This window comes from Loxodonta africana, chromosome 3 (assembly GCF_030014295.1).
Source record: "Loxodonta africana isolate mLoxAfr1 chromosome 3, mLoxAfr1.hap2, whole genome shotgun sequence".
In the NCBI taxonomy this organism is placed as follows: Eukaryota; Metazoa; Chordata; class Mammalia; order Proboscidea; family Elephantidae; genus Loxodonta; species Loxodonta africana.
The window spans coordinates 154,548,823-154,567,705 of NC_087344.1; the positions used below are offsets into that span (position 1 = coordinate 154,548,823).

The 18,883-nt window shown below is 40.1% G+C and overlaps 1 protein-coding gene and 1 pseudogene across 3 annotated transcripts in view; one reads left to right on the forward strand and one right to left on the reverse strand.

Annotated features, from left to right (window-relative positions):
- Positions 1-18,883, reverse strand: part of NOTCH2 (notch receptor 2) — a 217,866-nt gene that overhangs the window by 57,960 nt on the left and 141,023 nt on the right. The window lies entirely within an intron of this gene.
- Positions 13,177-14,267, forward strand: LOC100666253 (large ribosomal subunit protein uL18-like; annotated as a pseudogene).

Sequence of the window (18,883 nt, forward strand, 5' to 3'; positions counted from 1 at the left end):
AAAGGATTAGGACCACACCAGTCCCCACAGACTCTTCACCATCATGTGACTTGCCTGAAACTGAGGCACAATAGAGCTCACAGAAGACCAGACCCTTGTGGGATTTTAAAGCGGCCTTGACCTATCCAAATGACATTTATCCTAGGCAAGTAATTTACAAAAGAACACAAGTTGCCGCTGGGAGAAACTAACAACACGAGAATTTAGCCAACTATCGGAGAGAATATAAAACCTGTAGGAACCTTGACACAGTTAAACACCAGGGGCAATGAATATACGAATGAGAAGAGCAAGGGGAGAAGAGTCTAAGAGAGGAGTAAGGAAAAGGATAATGGGAAGGAATCTATGTGTCCCAATGTTAAAGCCACTGCTCTGTACCTTGACTGTATCGATAGTTCTGACATTGTAAGATAGTCTCACAAGATATCACCACTGAGAGAAAGTGGGTAAATGGTATGCAGGATCTCTCTGTGTTATTTCTTACATCTACATGTGCATCTATAATTATCTCAAAATAAAAAGTTTAATAAAGAAAAATTTTAGGACAAACAAGAATAGAGAGAAGAGATTAAGGACAATGAAAAACTCTGGTAAAATATGGATGTAAAAGGCAAAGCCAAGAATCACGAGTGGAGCAATCTTCAAGGATGTGGATTTGTGGAACAAGACACAGAAAGCCCACCCAATATAACAGGAGATAAGAAAAGGATAGGTTTGCTCTGCCTGAAAAAGAGGGAACTGAACGATAAATATGAGGCCACCTATGGATATGTTTCAGGCCATTACTAAGGCAAAGGCTTGGGTCTCATAACAAGGAACAAGGGTAGGACTTCAAGCTATGACCAAGAAATTTTTTATTAACAAGAAGTTTAGTGTCAAACCACCTGAATTATAATACAAGTTGATGAACTAGCCTCATTGGAAGTCTTTGAAAACCCAGTTTAGACAGCTATCAAAAAAAAAAAGGGAGCTAAAATTTAGATAATTTGAATTCTCTAAAACTTGACAAGGTGATGAAACTCAAAAACTTCAATGTGTTCTGCATTTGTTCTTTTTAAAAATAACTCAGTGAATAATTGAAAAAGGCATTCTGATGAAGAGGCTTTTTAATGAAAAAACACACTATGTTTCTCCTCAGAAAATGCCAAGGCTATCTCTAGTTCCCAGAACAACTAACAACAATTCAACTGACTCAAGTAGTTGTGGAAGGCCTCCAGTGTGTCCAGCTATGTAGCCATCATTGCTAGCTCTTGTGTCTGGTCTAACCCAACTGACCACATTTACTGTACTCCTAACCTGTATACACAGGATTACAGAACCAGTGACACTCCACTGCACTTCTTTGCTTGTATACCCATCTCCCATCACTTGGCTACAAGGAACCTCAGTTTGGAGATTTTCTTTGTTTTTCCAGCCATAAGTCCACTGCTTAAGATGGCAGGACGGGTGTGTGGGCATCTCTGGAACTCTCTGCCAAGCAACCCCCAACTGTGCTCTTACCTTCCTCCATTTTATTTATATAATCCCTGAAGGAACCACCATGTCTTTACATGATCTCACCCTCCTGCCTCCAGCTGACTGAACCTGGATGGGCATCTGATCGAGATGTATCACTGTGTCTCTTTTACAAATATTTGAACTAGGGACTCATTTTAGATTAGGGACTTTGGACAGCCTGCACAGAAATTGACAAAGATGAGTCAGTTGTACGAAGAAGAGAAAAACAGAGCCCTGGCAGCATTCGAGTTGTTGGTTCTAGTTGTTTCTGAAGCCCAACTGCTCCTGAGTCCATTCAGTGGCTCAGCCATTCTGAGAGACATCCTTTGCAATAGGCTTCCTGTTTTAGTTACGCTGATTTGTGCTGGGTTTCTGTCACTTATCGTCAAGAATATTAACTAATATACAGCGAATAAGTAAGTGAGTGAGTTGGTAAGTCTCAGAAGCAGACACTTGGGCAACCATCTCCCTCAGGGCAGATGATATCATTTATTACAGAAAACTTTGCTCCCTTACTGTGCTAGCTGAAATAGTTCCCTCAGAATAAAAACAGGTATGTCATTTGGATGCAGCTGGGATTTAGAAATGAAAACGTAACTGAGAAATAGGTGAAGAGCTCCTATAATGGAAAATTGCTGAGATTCTTGTCTCTTGGATGTATGCTAACTCGAGGAATCTATGCTGTCCCCAGACCAAACTTACTTTCTGAACAGGGGCACTTTTTCTTTCTGACTGGCTCTGTGACAATTCTGAGTATAAGACCTTGTGTGTTTAAAAGTATTTCACGTGCCTTTCTTATAATACCTAGACACTTAAATATTGTAGTAAGATGTATTAAGTAAATAAGCCAATTCTTGGAATGGAAATTGCGCTTTTAGAGGAAGGAAACTAATAGTTGCTGATTGTCTGCTATGAACCAAGTACTGTACTTGGGGCTATCACAAAAATGATCTCATTTACGGTTGAGGAAACAGGCTCAGAGAGGTAAAATAACTTGTCCATCGTGAGGCAGTGAATGCAGAAGAGCTGGGACTTGAATACTGGAGCTGCCTGACTCTAAAATTTTTCACAAAGACCTGCAGGGTGAATCTGACCATCACACCGTCTCTGTGTCTGTTTTCCCAAGTGCAGAGGCATGGGGAATGGACGGGGTGAGAAGGTGAGGATTAAAATCACAACTCACATGATCAGATTACTGGGAAAAGTCATGACTGTAACCTACTATCCAAAAATAAAATGTACTTTGGGTACAGTTCACGATTTTTTAAACAAGACTTATTTTTGAAGGTTAGATACCTTCACTGAATACTTTAGGACCAGCATCTGTTAGGATACTGTTTGTTAGAGACATGAAATCCAATGAGTCAAAACACGACTGGCTTATAGGTAATTTTCTACAGAACGGATAATCTTTCCCTGACGTTCAGTACATTTCTCCTGAACATCATTCCTCCTAGGTTCATTTCTGTCAGATTTTTTTTTTTTCCTTCCTAATTCCAAATACTATCAACCAGTTCTTAAATTCAGAATGTAGAAAGTAGTAACCAGGATGGTCACTACAATTGCTCGTTCCAAAATTTCTAGTGGAATGTCTGCTAAGATACTGCACTTCCTTCATGTCACCACCCTTTTGGCACAGGAGGAAACAAATGCAGAAGCCTAAAAATAAGAAACCTAAGGCTTAGAAAGGTTACATAGCTTTCTCAAGGTCCCAAAGCTTGTAAGTGAGAATGCTGTCATTTAAGCCCAGATCAGTCCGACTCCAACTCGAATGCTCCTTCAACAGCAGCACAATAAAGTACCCAGTCCTGGACTTGATACACAAGAGCTACAGACTAGGTCCCTGATCTTAGGGTCTTAAGACAATTAAAGAACACATGTGGTAGAATGAAATAAAAGCAGAAGGTCACTAGATATTAGGCTAGGAAAAGTTCTTGGTGACCATCCATAGTGGTAGGTGTATTGTCTAAGGTCATCTGGCTTTTCCCAGTTTTCCACACCAAGAAAGCACCATCCTGGGCTGGAGGGAGAAGGCTTAATGAGGGAAGTAAGGTTAGGTCCTGAAGACACTGAAATAAATGGAATGCATTCTTTGTGTTGAGGCTTAAAAGGAGAAAAGGTTGGAGGTTGTTTGGAGCTTTGAATTCGAATATGAATTCAGAACTTGATACAAAATACAAAGGAGAGTGATTGTAGGTTCATGAGTGGGGGAAGACATGATTAAAGTTGTGTTTGAAGATTAGTCTGCCAGTGTAATATAGGAGGGACGAGAAGCATATGTTAGTAGCAAGAGGAGGAGACAGAGCTAAGTTATGGGCTACCTAGCATATAAAAGCCTTCTGGTGAAAAGGTAGAGCTATGTTCTCCATGCCCCACCAAGCTACTAACTCTTCTATTTAAACAAGTCTCAGCACACATCATCATCTTTGTAAACACACAAGCTGTGTTGGTGAACTTCCAAAATGTGCTGGACAAAGCTCAGCTGGGCAAGTTTTTAAGGGCATCAATTATTCCTGTTAGTAATTTCCACCTGCCAGAGGTTGTAGGCTACTGACATTTAACATCTGGACTAAGACAGTGGACTATTTAGTCCCTTGCCATTCCCCATATGCAAAAGAAAAGGAAATAACAACTTGTTTTTAAAAACTATCTTCTTTATTGCCACTACGAGTCTGGACTAACCTGGTTATGAAATGTCACACTACCAAACCCTTGGCTATTGACACCTTAAACACTGAGAGTCACCGGTAGCTACCGACAGTCTTCTGGCCAATTACTTCTGCCTCTTGACTATATCTCAAATCTATCTATTTCTTTCCATTTCCCATGCCAGTACATTTGTCTAGGCAATCGAGGTCTCTCCTCTAACTACTGCAGTAGCCTCCATATTGGGTGTCCCACTTCCACTCTTTCCCCTCTTCAATCTATTATCTACACAATAGCCAGAGAAATTGTTTAAGATGTTGTTGTTGTTGTTAGGTGCCGTCGAGTCAGTTCTGACTCATAGCGACCCTATGCACAACAGAACAAACACTGCCCGGTCCTGAGCCATCCTTACAATTGTTGTTATGCTTGAGCTCATTGTTGCAGCCACTGTGCCAATCTACCTTGTTGAGGGTCTTTCTCTTTTCCGCTGACCCTGTACTCTGCCAAGCATGATGTCCTCCAGGGACTGATCCCTCCTGACAACACATCCAAAGTATGTAAGACGCAGTCTCGCCATCCTTGCCTCTAAGGAGCATTATCAGATAATATTGTTCCCTGCTCGAAATCTTCCAATTCCTTCCCATTACACCTCAAATAAATTTCCAACTACTTTCCATTGCTTATATTATCCTGCATGATCTTGGCCCTCCTTTATCACCGTTCTTACTGGGCTCCAGTCTCTCCTTCATGCATTTTGCTCCAGCCACCATGGCTTCCTGGTAGTTCCTCAAACACTAAGTTCTTTCCTACCTAAGTACCTCTGCATATCCTGTTCCCTCTACCTGGAACACTCTTCCCCCTCTTATTCATATGGCCAGTTGCTTCTTACCCTTCAGACTTCCCTTAGAGCCTAAGCAGACCTCCAAATATACCTCCCCCATTATCCTCCATCATTGCATCTATCCCACTCAATCCCATCCTGGCATTTATCATAAATTATCATTTTAAATGTATTTGTTTACTCTTTATACTCTGTGCCCCTGTTAGACTTTAAACACCATGAGGGCGGGGACTGTGCCTATCATTCATCTCAGTACACATGCCAGGCTATATTAGACACTTGGTGTACAGTGGTGGACTAGATCTTAGAGAGCATCTAGTCCAATATGCTCATTTTACAGATGAGGACGCTACGACTCAGAGAAGTACAGTGCCTTCTCCAAGTCTGTACGGCTAGATAGGAGAAGAATTAGAGATGGAAATCATTAAGTGCGAAAAAGGACTTTGAGGGCGTGAAGTCACTACAGATCAAGTAAGTCTTCAAAATGAGGAAGGGGAATCTGAGCTGACCGTTCAGGCACAGGGCAGGAATGAGCAAAGTAGAGGAAGAGGCAGATGGTTCAGCAGCACTACACATGATAACAACACTACTAACTCACCATTAATCTGCATTAAAAACAATAACCTGTGATGCTTTTGCAGGAGTATGGACAGTTTCATGCTGATCTTTTCTTACTGTCCCATCTTATGGTCTTAAAACTACAGAATGATTGAGTAAGGTTATGGGGAAGCCTGTGGCAGTAAATACAACAGAGTGAACCTAACAGGTCTGCAGTGAAATGGAAGCCATGACCTGGGCCTCATTAGCATCAAGCTCTAGCCAAGTGAGCTGTGGCCCACAGAACACACCATTTATGAACTACAACACCCTGGGATACAAACACCTCCTTATGTCTCTCATAAAGGTACCAGAAACTGATTGGAAAGAGGAGGACCAGAAAGGGAAAAAAAAAACAAAACAAAAACCAATGATCGCTGAGCCTTAGCACTCCTTGAAGACGCCTTCACCCTACTCAGTCATCTCTCAACTGTGAAATCTCTGGGAAAAAGTTTTATCACATCATTGGCCATGTTAAGGGTCAGCTCTCATTGCAACAACAATCCCTACACGAGAAACATGTAAAAAATGAGCTCGGCTGGCCCTTGCCCTGACCCTGCTACCTCCTTTTTCTGGTTAAATCAAGAGATTCAGTCTCTGATATATCCTTCCCACCCATCACCCAAGCTCCTGAGTTCTGGAGTTTCGTATCTTTCCATATCATAACAGAGTGCTCTTACACCTCTATCCTACAAAATCTTCTCCTCTCTATATAGGGTATTTTCTATTCCCTTGTTGGAGACAAAGAACCAAGAACTTGAGTGTTCTACAGTCTAGCGGGACTAATGCTAGCTGAACCATTCCGTATACACACTAGCGTCTACAGTTTGCCTAATGAAAGAATGTGTGTGTCCACATGCGTGCAAGCACACAGCTGTGTGTACGTGGCTTGGAGGTGGAGAGGTAGCTCAGTGAATAACGCAGAGGTGGAAGGATACACACAAAGGTGCACACAGCAATTTCTGTGAATGCCCCCACCACCAAGCCTAGACACCATCATCTTTTCCTGGACTCCTCAAAAGCCTCTTAACTGGTTCCCCGGCATCCCTGCCAATGTTTTCTAAACAGCCACCAGAATGATCTCAGCATGTAAAGTGGATTATGCTATTTGTCTGTTCAAAACCCTCTGATGACTTCCATTGCATTTAGGATAAATTTCTAAATCCTACCCATGTTTTCTGCCTGCCTTGCCAGTCTTTCCCCTTGAAACACCACTAGCTCCAGCCACTCTGGCCTTTCTTCATTTCTCAAAATGATCACATTCCTTCCCCCTCCTTGGGCTCTTTGCATATGATCCCTGTGTCTGGAACACTCTTATTCCCACCTTTCCCCTAACTAATTTTACTCACTGTCCACAGCTGATGTCACTTTCTCAAAGTGCCTTCACATGCCTACCCCAAATCCATTCGTTCTGCCTGTTAATATGCTCTCATAATACCCTCTGCTTTTTCTTCAAGGCACTTATTACAGTTCAAAATTTTACAGATAATTATATGGTTACTGTCTGGGTCCCTCGCTAGACTGTAAGTTCCATGAAGACACGGGTGGTAACTGTTTAGCTCATCACTGAATCCCCAGAACTTACCACCGTGTCTGGCTAGTAATATTTATTGAGAAGTGCTCAATAAATATTTGTTAAATGAATGTTTATCTGCCCCAGACTTCACTTACTTAAGTTATCCTAATTCCAAAATAATAATCTTTCAACTCACCTCTCTCATAGCTCTCAACAATGTCTCTATTCTGTCCATTCAAACCCAAAGTTCCCATTACCCACTTATTCACCAGTCAGTACACAAACTTTTCATCTCACTCCCCTCTTTAACCTCTCATCTACAATTCATTTCTACCACACCCAAACTCACCTTGCCTCTCTCTCTTCCTTCCACTATGTCCCAAGGTGAACTCTACATTATGGGGGGCCTACTATGGTTTCCTACTTTAATGGAAACCTAAGTCTTCCCTCAAGACGTTATCCCAGCCAGCCCTCTCCTACAGAGGCCCTCTGATCCTCCTCTTCCAAGTGCCACCATTTGCATAAAATTAAGAGGAGAAAAGATGGGATTTTCTCTTTATTCCCCAATGCCCCTTTTAGCAAGACACCTTCTCTCTGTCCTCCTTTGAAATTTAAATCGTTTCTTTAAATAGTCACTACTGACTTCCAAGTCAGACAATAAACATGTATTTATTGTTAACTTTGGGACTCAGACACTGTGGTAAATGCTTTACATTGAATGACAAATGTAATCTTCACATAAAATTAGTACAGTTTTACAGATGTAGAACAAACTTTGTCTGAACTAAAGAAAGATACCAAAGTATCTCGGGGAGGTAAGAAGGCAGGAAGCTGACAGAACTGACTAAGAGCCCAGAATTTGGAGGGGTGAGGTCAGGTCAGGAACAACTGGAAAATTTAATATTCACATTCATTCATTCAACAGATATGCATATACTATACGCCGGGCCCTGAGCTATACACACTGGAATTATAATGGTAAACGAAATAGGCATGGTGTCTACCCTGAGGAGCTTGCAGAGAAAAAGGGGTTTTACAACCAAACAAACAATTATGATGCAGGGTGATAAGTATTTTGACAGAGGTAGTACATCTTGCTTTGGGAGCACAGAGTAGGAAGAACAGAGAAAAACTGGAGAAAGAAGCTTGTAAGTTAAAGTCTGTGACACAGCCCGGCGGAGTTAGCCAGGTTGTGAAAAGTGTGTATAGGTGTGCAAGCACCGTCGTGGTGGGGGTGGGAGAGGGAGTAGTATTTCAGGCAGAAGGAAGTGTATATGTATAAAAAAAAAAAATAGGCTTGAATAAATCAGAAAGCATGGCCGCAATGAAAAAAAAATTCAGTGTGGTTCCATTATAAGGTTTGCATCAGGGGAGGGGAGAGAGATGTGACCAGAGAGGAAGTTATATGCAGAGCCTTGAAATTCTATCCAAAAGACAAGAGGAACTCACTGAAGCGTTTTAAGCAAAGCAACAACACGGTTGGATTTGTGTTTCAGAAAGCCCACTCTGGTTGCAGCGGGGAGAATGGACTGAACTCCATTTCACCCCTGAAGGTCAACAGCAATTTAAAGCACTCGGGAGTCCCAGCACTCCTGTGGCCGCTATGGCAACGAGAAAGGCTGTGGTGTATCTGGAGTGGATCCCATTTGCAGCAGCACCAAAGAGCAACCAGGCTCAACCACAGTACAGGGAGTGGTGGAGGCTGAGACAAGGCCGGTCATTCAGAAAGCTGGCCCCTGACACAGAGGCTTCTCCACACAGAGAAGAAAGTGGAGCCAAGCTTCGATCCCCTGCTAGGAGGCCCACACTCTGGCTCTGGCCCCCTGCTTCCTCCAGGCTGCTGGGCTGTTAAATCAGTTTACATAAAGAGCCCCTTACCTCACTGGAAGAAAAAACTCTTAACTGCAGCCAGGTTGAGAGTAAGGGATCCAAAGAGAATCAACCTACCCTATTTATGGGCAAACAGCAACTGTGCAGATTGAGTAAAATGACAAAGACCAACATGGGGCCTGTTAAAAGATTCTGCAACATAAAAGATAGAAACGTACCAATTAAGATGCAGACAAGGAACATGCCTGTGAATAATATTCACTTGCAGAAATGAATAAAATTTAGAAAGAATTGGTTCTGTGCTCTCAAAAAATTTAGACACTTATAGGTTCTATAAGGAAATGAAAAATGATCTAGGACACCAGACTCTGATGAGCTGGCTGAGAGGCAGGCAGAAACAGAAAGGATATAGATGAGATGAGTACATATCATTAAAAATTAGAACAAAATCCAAATAAAAATCAGGATTGAAAGCTATAAGTGACAGAACTGACAATGTAGAAAAATAAGTCAGTGTTATGAAGGAAAAGCTTAAGAAGCGCTAGTAAAATCCAAAGGAAAAAAGAAGCAGATTAAAATATTGAGAGAGAAGATTTTAGTTATGAGGAAGAAAGAACTGCTAATATAAAGACCCAATGTAAAGACGATAGATGTTCCTGAAGACACTAAAACAAATGAAAAATACACTCTTTTCTGAGTTGACCCAAGTCTACAGATTCAAAGGACTCAAAAAATACTGGGAGAAAAAAATAAGAAGAAGAGAATATACGTTGACAAATATTGGTTAAAGACAGGAGAACAAAACAAAACAAAACAGGTACCTATCCTAAAAGGAGAAACACCAGTCTGACACTGGATTTCCCTATAATTTTTACCTCAAAAAAGCAAAGGAACAATGTCTACGTACTTGATGAGATTAAGTCATGACTCAAGAATTCAATACTGAGGCAGGAATTTAATCTTTTTCTTCTTTGGGTCTCTATAGCAACCAGGAGAATATGTTAGATATAATAGTTAATTGTTCCATAAATATCTCTTTTTGAAGCTACTTATAACCATTCTGTGAGAACTTGAAAAGTCATAAAGTTACATTAGATACTGCTTGGCATGTAATCAAAGCTAGGCACTGAATGTTATGTCATCTGTGCATGAAGGCAATGAAGTTAAAAGAGATTTCTCAAATAGTCAAGAGCTCAGAAAACATACCAACATATACCCTTTCTGGAAAAAAATTACGCAAAGATATACTTATTTGACTGACAAATAAATCAAAAGAAAGAACTCAGGAATGAGAAAGTTGTGATATAATTCTACTGGTAGCTAGCACAAAAAGTTACATACAGAAGCAAGTCTAAATATTGTAAAATGAGTTAAAAATGGTATAATATCAAGAATAATTTCTGAAAGCAGCAAATAAATTCAATAACGATATTACTATAACATGGATTATTCAATCCAATGTTATATACACAAAATCTGGGGCGTGAAGGAAAGACAAAGGAGAAGCAATGGTAAAATAATTCCTCATCTTACACAGAAGGAATTCAATAAACACAGTTTCATTTCTGACACTAGTAATTAGAGAAGCAGATTCAGGTCCAAATACTTCTAAACATGTATTCCTTTTAAAATAAAAAACACTAAACACCACAATATAAATCCTCACCACCTCTATCAGTTGTCCTCATGGACCAATTTTCACTTTCTTGAATAACTTGAACATAATGGCTTATGTTCTTATTCCTTCCTCTTCCATTTCCCATGAAATCAATATCTGGGTTGAGGACCAATAATGTCATCTGACCCAAGAGTTACTTTCCTCAACTCTACAGACCTCCATGTCCATCCACATCACAAGCACTCTCATATTCTGAACCTTATTACAAGATGCTCACTGTTCCAGCTCCAAGATTATACTTGGTACTTCCACTCTCAGGCTATAATTTCCCCATTCTTCTCCATTCCTATCAACCATTATGACTAATTTATTCCCCATCAAAATTTTTAAAAGTAAACCCTTCCCAAATAACCCAGTTTATTAGCCAATCTGCTTCATGCAACCTTAACTCTTAGCCTGGCCAAGACTCTTTGGTTAGTTATATGAATGAAGCTTCTGTCCTCTATAGCTACTGACCTGCATCTCTCTTCTTATTTTAGCTGTGCTAAATCTTGAACAAATGATCACCACTCAGGCACTCTTCCCCTTCCTCAAAACCCACTTTTCTCTTTAACCCCCTGCAATCTGGCTTCCTTCCCTCCTTTGTACTGGAACTACATTTTAGAAAATTTCTAATGACCTCCAAATTTCTGATTAACTTTTCATAGGTCTCATTCTTATCATTGGAGTCTCTTGACTGTCATTCACTCAATAACCATCTTTTGTTAAAATAGTCCTGGGAATGCCAAAATAAGTATGACAATGTTCTGATCCTCAAGAAGCTGAAGATAAGCCTCTTGGGCAAGCTAAGCATATAAACCAGTAAGAGCAGCAAAATTTACTATAGGTGCTACAACAGAGACATGCATGTACAGTTGAGTAAAGGGCACAACCTTAAAATGCATCCCTCTGACTCTGTGACACTATAAAGCAGAGCTCTTTTTTTTTCTTTTGCCACCTCTCATACATCTCCTTTCACGGGCTTCATTCTTTGGATCTTTATCTTTGGGTACATTCTCTTACTTGTGGACATTTCTCACAATTCAAGCCTGAACCCTCTGTTCTTCTCAGCCCACATACTTTCTCTTACCAACTTGATACATTCCCATGGCAGCTGAAGAAGACTCAAAATCTGAATCTCTTGCCCCTATCTCTATTCTGAGCACCTGAATTTTACTGCTTCATATTTTTCACTTGGAAAACTCACTTCAAACTCACCATCATCTCTACCCTACTTCTCTATCTCTGTCAATAATCCCCACCATCTCCTGTTACTCACATTCAAAATAAAAGCCAACTCTTCTCCATCTCCCACCTCATCCCATCAAGTACTTAGATGGTCCCCAATTCTTATTCATGCTTCTTTCAAACTCACTTCATTCATACTTTCTACATCCTATTGGGGTTATGTGTAGACTTTATTTCTTCCTAATATTTCTTCCTTCAAAGGCAGGAATTAATATTTTTCTTCTTTGTATCTCTTATAGCATCTAGCATTACAGATAGTATGTTGGATGTAACAGTTGTTCAATAAATATCTGTTACTGAAACTACTTATAATTATTTCTTGGGGGCTTGAAAAGTCATGACATTAAACCAGATCTTGCTTGGAATGTAGCCAAAGCTAGACACTGAGTTATGGACCACAAGGGCAGGAAAGGCCCTCAGTCTCACTTTCTGCATTTTTCAGGCTATTCTATCCACTTACCCCTGTTCCCACCAACACAGCCACTTATCAGCTCTGGGATCTCTGGGATGACGGTGCTTCAGGTTAGCACTCTGGCTGTCTGCCCAACTGACAGCAAATTGGAAACTGGGTTAGGGAAACAGAATTCCAGAGAATAGGCCTATTATGGAGTCCATGCAATTAAGCTGACAGCAGAGAAATTGAAAAGTAAGATGCATTTTCTCATTTCCCCTTGCAGAACATAAGTAAGAATACTTTTGCATCCCCAGATATAAACAGTTCCCATTGTAAGCCAAAAGGCTACATCCCAATAGTCTTAAAAACACAGAAAAGTGGTTTTAAGAAAAGCCTCATCCTCAAGAATACGTTGTCACCAACTCTCTTAGTTATCTAGTGGTGCTGTAACAGAAATACCACAAATGGGTGGCTTTAACAAACAGAGATTTATTTTCTCACAGTTTAGAAGGCCAGAAGTCTGAATTCAGGGTGCCAGCTCAAGGGGTAGGCTTTCTCTCTCTGTCCCTTTGGAGGAAGGTCCTTGTCTCTTCTGAGGTTCTGCTTTTGAACAATCTTTATGTGGCTTGGCATCTCTCTTCCCTCATCTATTTCTTAGCTTGCTTAATCTCTTTTATATCTCAAAAGAGATTGATTTGAGATACACCCTACACTAATCCTGCCTCATTAACATAACAAATATACCCATTTCCAAATGGGATTATAACCACAGGCACAGAGGTTAGGATTTACAACACATATTTTTGGGGGACATAATTCGATCCATAACACCAGCTAAAGGCTGGACTGAAACAGGGACAACTAGTTCAAAATAAAAACACCACCAGAACTTTTCACCCCCGTAGAGCTGCTGGGCTGGCAGGTCTGTGGAAAGCCACAGAGGCCGGTCTCTGTTCCGCAGGATGGGGTTTGTTAGAGCTGTCAAGAACAAGGCTACTTCAAGAGATACCAAGTGAAATTCAGAAGACGACGAGAAGGTAAAACTGATTTCTATGCTCAGAAATGCCTGCTAATCCAGGATAAAAATAAATACAACACACCCAAATACAGGATGATAGCGTAACCAACAGAGATATCATTTGCCAGATTGCTTATGCCCGTATAGAAGGGGATATGATAGTCTGTGCAGCTTAAGCTCAGGAACTTCCAAAGTATGGTGTGAAAGTTGGCCTGACAAGTTATGCTGTGGCATATTGTACTGGCCTGCTGCTGCCCCACAGGCTTCTCAGTAGGTTTGGCATGGACAAGATCTATGAAGGCCAACTGGGGGTAACCAGAGATGAATACAATGTGGAAAGCAATGATGGTCAACTTGGTGCCTACACTTGCTATCTGCACGCAGGCCCTGTTAGAAGTACCACAGGAAATAAAGTTTTGGGGGCTTTGAAGGAAGCTGTGGATGGAGGCTTGTCTAACCTTGACAAAAAAAAAAGAACTTTTTTTTTTTTGACAGTACCAAACAATTCCCTGGTTATGATTCCGAAAGTGAGGAATTCAATGCAGAAGTACATCGGAAATATATCACGGGTCAAAACATTGCAGATTATATGCATTACCAAATGGAAGAAGATGAAGATGCTTACAAGAAACAATTCTCTCAATACACAAAGAACAATGTAACTCTAGATATGAGGGAGGTGATATACAAGAAAGCACATGCTGCTATACCAGAGAATCCACTTTATGGAAAGAAGCCTAAGAAAAATGTTAAAAAGAAGAGGTAGAATTGTCCCAAAATGTCTCTTGCCCAGAAGAAAGACCGGGTAGCTCAGAAGAAGGCAAGCTTCCTCAGAGCTCAGAAGTGGGCTGCTGAGAGCTAAACCAAACCACAATTTTCTATGAAGATTTTTCAGATAAAGACAATAAACTCATTGACTAAGCAGCTTAAAAAAAAAATAAAAACCACCATGAAAAGATTTCATTCCCAGACACAAGGAGCTCAAGCACCACCTCTGGCTGTATGTGTTGTTGATTCATGACAATTTTTTTTTTTTTTTTTTTACTGAAACTGGAGCAACTGACAGCGACAGCAGTGGGAATTCTAACAAACTCTTCAGGCTCATCATTCCATGAAGGAGAGCTGAGAGAAAATGTGGTCAGTTTTATTGGACTCGTGTTAACCTAACTTCCACTGCTCACCTCTGCTTAGTGTCCCAAAGCACTATTCCAAGCCCAAGCTGAAATTACATTTCTGGATGAATAACAAGCACAGGAAAATAAATCACGTCTGCCCTACGAGTGAACCCAAACCAAAATCAGCCACAGAGAAGAATTTCTGAGTTGAGCTTAGAGTCAACTTTAATTCTGAAGGAAATGAACCTTTAAAAAGAAAATTCAAACAATAATATATGTAGACAAAACATTACTCTACACTGCTCTAATTAATTTCGGTCTTTGTAAAGCTTTTTCTTTTTCCTAAAATGGTTATCTGCTAGAGCAGAACTTGTCTGATAAGATGGCCGAGGGCCAAATACAGTACAGTAAAGACATTTATGCTCAGCCTTCATCAAATCCTTGGATATACTTCTATTTCCAAAAAGGAATATCCAGCTATTCAGACTGATCTCTAAAACAAGATTCCTATAAAGAAGAAAACAAACCATCTACCCACCACTCCCTTCACCACTTTCTATTTTCCATCCGAGTTTAAGGTAGTCCAGAAAAGTGGTAACTTTTGAAGACACAAACTGACACTATTCTGGACAGCCATGCCAGGTAAAATGGCTCTGAGTTGGGCTACAACACAGTTCTGGCCATACCTGATGGGGAACTCCACCAGAACACGTATATCCCTCAACCATCCGGGGTCAGAGAAGATGCTCCCACACAACAGCAGCAAGGTAGTAATACCTACAGAACACCTTTGCATCTATACTACTGTCTAACAGAAATACAATGAGAACCACAGATGTGTTTTTTAGTAGCCACCTAAGAAAAAGAAACAGACAAAATTCATTTTATGTTTTGATAACCCCAGTGTACCAAAATATTATCATTTTAATATCTAATCAGTATTTTAAACACTATTAATAAGGTATTTTACATAGCACGTCTTTAAAATCAGGTATTTTATAGTTATAGTACATTCAAAGCAGCCACATTTCAGATACTCAATAGCAATATGTGACTAGTAGCGACCATATGAACAGCATGGATCTACAGTGCTTAGAACGAATAAATGAAAACACTGTCATTTATTCTTCTAATACCCAGTAAAGTAACAGAGACATTAGTTCTATGGTGTTACAGATTGAATTGTGTCCCCCCCAAAATACGTGCTGTAAATCCTAACCTCTATGCCTGTGGTTATAATCCCATTTGGGAATGAGCTGTGTTTGTTATGTTAATGAGGCAGAATTAGTGTAGGGTGTATCTTGAGTCAATCTCTTTTGAGATATAAAGAGATTAAACAATCAAACTAGGAGCAGAGGTGGGGTAACACAGATGCCAAGACACAAGGAGATCTTCAAGGAACCATAAAGCAAAAGCTGAACAGGCAAGGCCCTTCCTCCAGAGCCGACAGAGACGGAAAGCCTTCCCCTAGAGCTGGGACTCTGAATTTGGACTTCTGGCCTCCTAAACTTTCAGAAAATAAATTTCTTTGTTAAACCCACTCATTTGTGGTATTTCTGTTATAGCAGCACTAGATAACTTAGACACATGGATGGAAAATAAAGCCTTATGAATAAAAGAAAAAAATAAAAATAAGATGACTTATTTGCCTCATATTAAACCATAACTAGAGCAAGAAAAATTTCTGGTCATCTAAAGTCCAGAACTTACTACAAAAGACCAAGCCTTCCATGTATGTACACTTATGAAACAAAATCATATCTACCAGGCTTTCTCATTAAAACAGTGGCAAACTTCCAAATCTCCAGTTAGTTCAAATTAATACCAAGGTTTTTCAGCTATATAATCCCACCCTTTCTTTTTCAGATAGCTGGCTACTTTATTTCTTCTCCTACTAGCCTACTCCAGTCTCTCCCTTTCTATTTTGTCAAAAGCTGGGCCAAACAAGTCATGCTTTAACTCTACAGCTGTAAAATATAAAGGGAATTCTGAACAAAGCTGTATTAAGGGTCTTAGGTATAGTGAAAAAATTACCAGTTCGAATATTAAAACATTCATATACTACTAACTTCTAACCTCAAAGTAACCAGCAAATTTCTTAAAAGGAAAAATACAAGGAGTAAATTACCAAATCTTAGAATAATAAAATTATAAATTGAACATCCAGTCAGTAACATAAGCCCCAAAATCCTAAAAAACAAAAACAAACAAACAAAAAACAACAGCTTATAGAGTCTGCCCTAGGAGTGAACCCAGGGCACAGATCTAAGCAAGATTTGGAGTGTCAACAAACCTAGAAGCAAACGCTACCCCAACCATTATGTACCTTGGGCAAATGATTTAACCCTTCTGAATGTGCATTATCATCTGTAGAAAGGGTACTGCAGGACCAGGCAGTACTGTGTTGCAGTGTGTACGGGGTTGCCATGAGTTGGCGGCTGGCTCAATGGCAACTACCAACAACCCTTAACACAGTTATTGTAAAGATAACAAGAAATGAAACATATAAATTAGCACAGTATTTAGCACTAGTAACTGCTGTCCTCCACAGTGCAGTCACCCAATAACTCAGTTCCTCCCTCATATCGGGCATGTAAGGGTCAATACAATTGTGACGAGCACCATCACAGAAGGATGCACAGGATATCCAGGCAGCCCAGAAGGAGGGCACTCAGTCCAGCCTGGAGAGCGGCTGAAGAAGGCTTCGTGAAGGAGGTAACCACCTGATCAGAATCAGGCAGGCAAAAAATGGTGAGGAAAACAGGGAGAGGAGTGGAGAAAGGAAATAAAGAAAAAAGGAACGTATGAATGAAGACGTAGGATGTGAAACAACACAAGGTAGATACAGGACAACCGGAAGCAGTTCTTATTGCTGGAGCATAAAGTGCAGTTGGGTGCAGAGGAGAACAAACCAGAGGAGCAGACAGGAATGAGGCCACAACGGGCTTCAGAAGACAGAGCAAGAATCTTCATCCTGTTGCTGATGGGGAGGGCAAAACAACAAGGCTTGTCATCAGAAATCAAAGAACTGGCATGAGTGAAAAAGAAGAAGAAAACCTGTGGTAGGAAACCAAAGACTGAGGGTCACTCTAAATGACAGACAGCAGATCAAAAGAAACAGATATTGCCACCGTTAAGTTAGCCATCATCTCTGCTGTCCTTTCTGGTAAGCATAAAAACACATGGAGAAGGAAACGCTTTACTTGGACTTTTACAGAAAAAAGTCATTTATTAAACATCGAAAGCAAGCAATTTTGGTAAAATAGCATTTCGCTGAGAAAATTTTCCCCAAACTTGGACCTTCCTAATTAATATCAAAGCAGGAAACTTGAGTGTGGTATCAGACAAAAATCAGGAACAAAATTACAACACTGTTTAATCTTCACTGGCATCAGAAATTAGTACCACACAGAGCTGCTCTCTCACAGGGCAAGGATAGGTTAGAATGCGGTCAAGTTCCTAAGAAATACCTTGTCCCACCCAATATTGCTGTGAGCATCATGAAGAAGAGGAAAGAAATTAAAATCTTTCCAGTTATTGTCTGTCATGTAATTCAGTTCACAGTACTTTTTTTTTTTTTTAAGTTGAAAAAAAAAAAAAAAAAGGCCTCTGAAAAATCTACCACGGAAATGGGAAAAGCTAGAGAGAAGACAAAATATGAGTGAAGTCCTAGAATCAAGACACCATGAAGAATTCTAGGGGAAGTCCAATTCTAGGGAAACCCGGTGGGAAAGTATTTAAAAAGACAGTTTGAGGATTAAAAGCAGAAAGACTGTGCCCTTCTAGGAAATCACATTATTGAAGGTTTAAACCCCTCCTTTTTTTTTTTTTCTATTCATAGTCTACAGCTCTAGAGTACTCTAAATAATTAGATGCTACAGATAAGGAAAAGCAATTCAGAGACTAAAGAATATCAGGTAGTAACGTCTGCAATTCAACATCAAAACTTCTTGGCTGGGCATAGTCCGTCATGGGTACTGAAGTCTCTTCCTTGTAACATTAACTTGCTTGCTTCTTGGGTTTCCACTGTAAGTCAACCAATCTCTCTCAAAAAGGCTCAGTTATTAATTGCTTAACCAGTTGTTAACTGTCTCTACTTCTGATAGATACAGAAAGAAACTGGAACCAAATATCTGCATAAAATTCCGTAACTTTCAAAAATAAGTGAACAACCTGCCTAAGCCAACTTCAGAAATCTCCAAGAGGCTATAAAATTAAGCAGTTACTCTTCTAATGTCAGAGGCAGAAAAGTCTATTTTTGTTCTATGTGCTCAAAGGGATATAAAAAAGGAGCTATGTAGGATGGGATCATAAAGAGTACTTGCCAAATCCTAGGATAAAACAATAAGATGGGACAAAGTTTCACCCATGAACAAACAACAAGCTCTGTACTTTTTGCAGTCTGTACAACTTATTTTGGCATTTAACTTGTCCTTTTCCTCTCAAATATTTACTGAGCATCTACTATGTTCTGGGCAATGTGCTGCTTTTCCCAGATAATAAGCTCAGGGTCTGTCACTGACG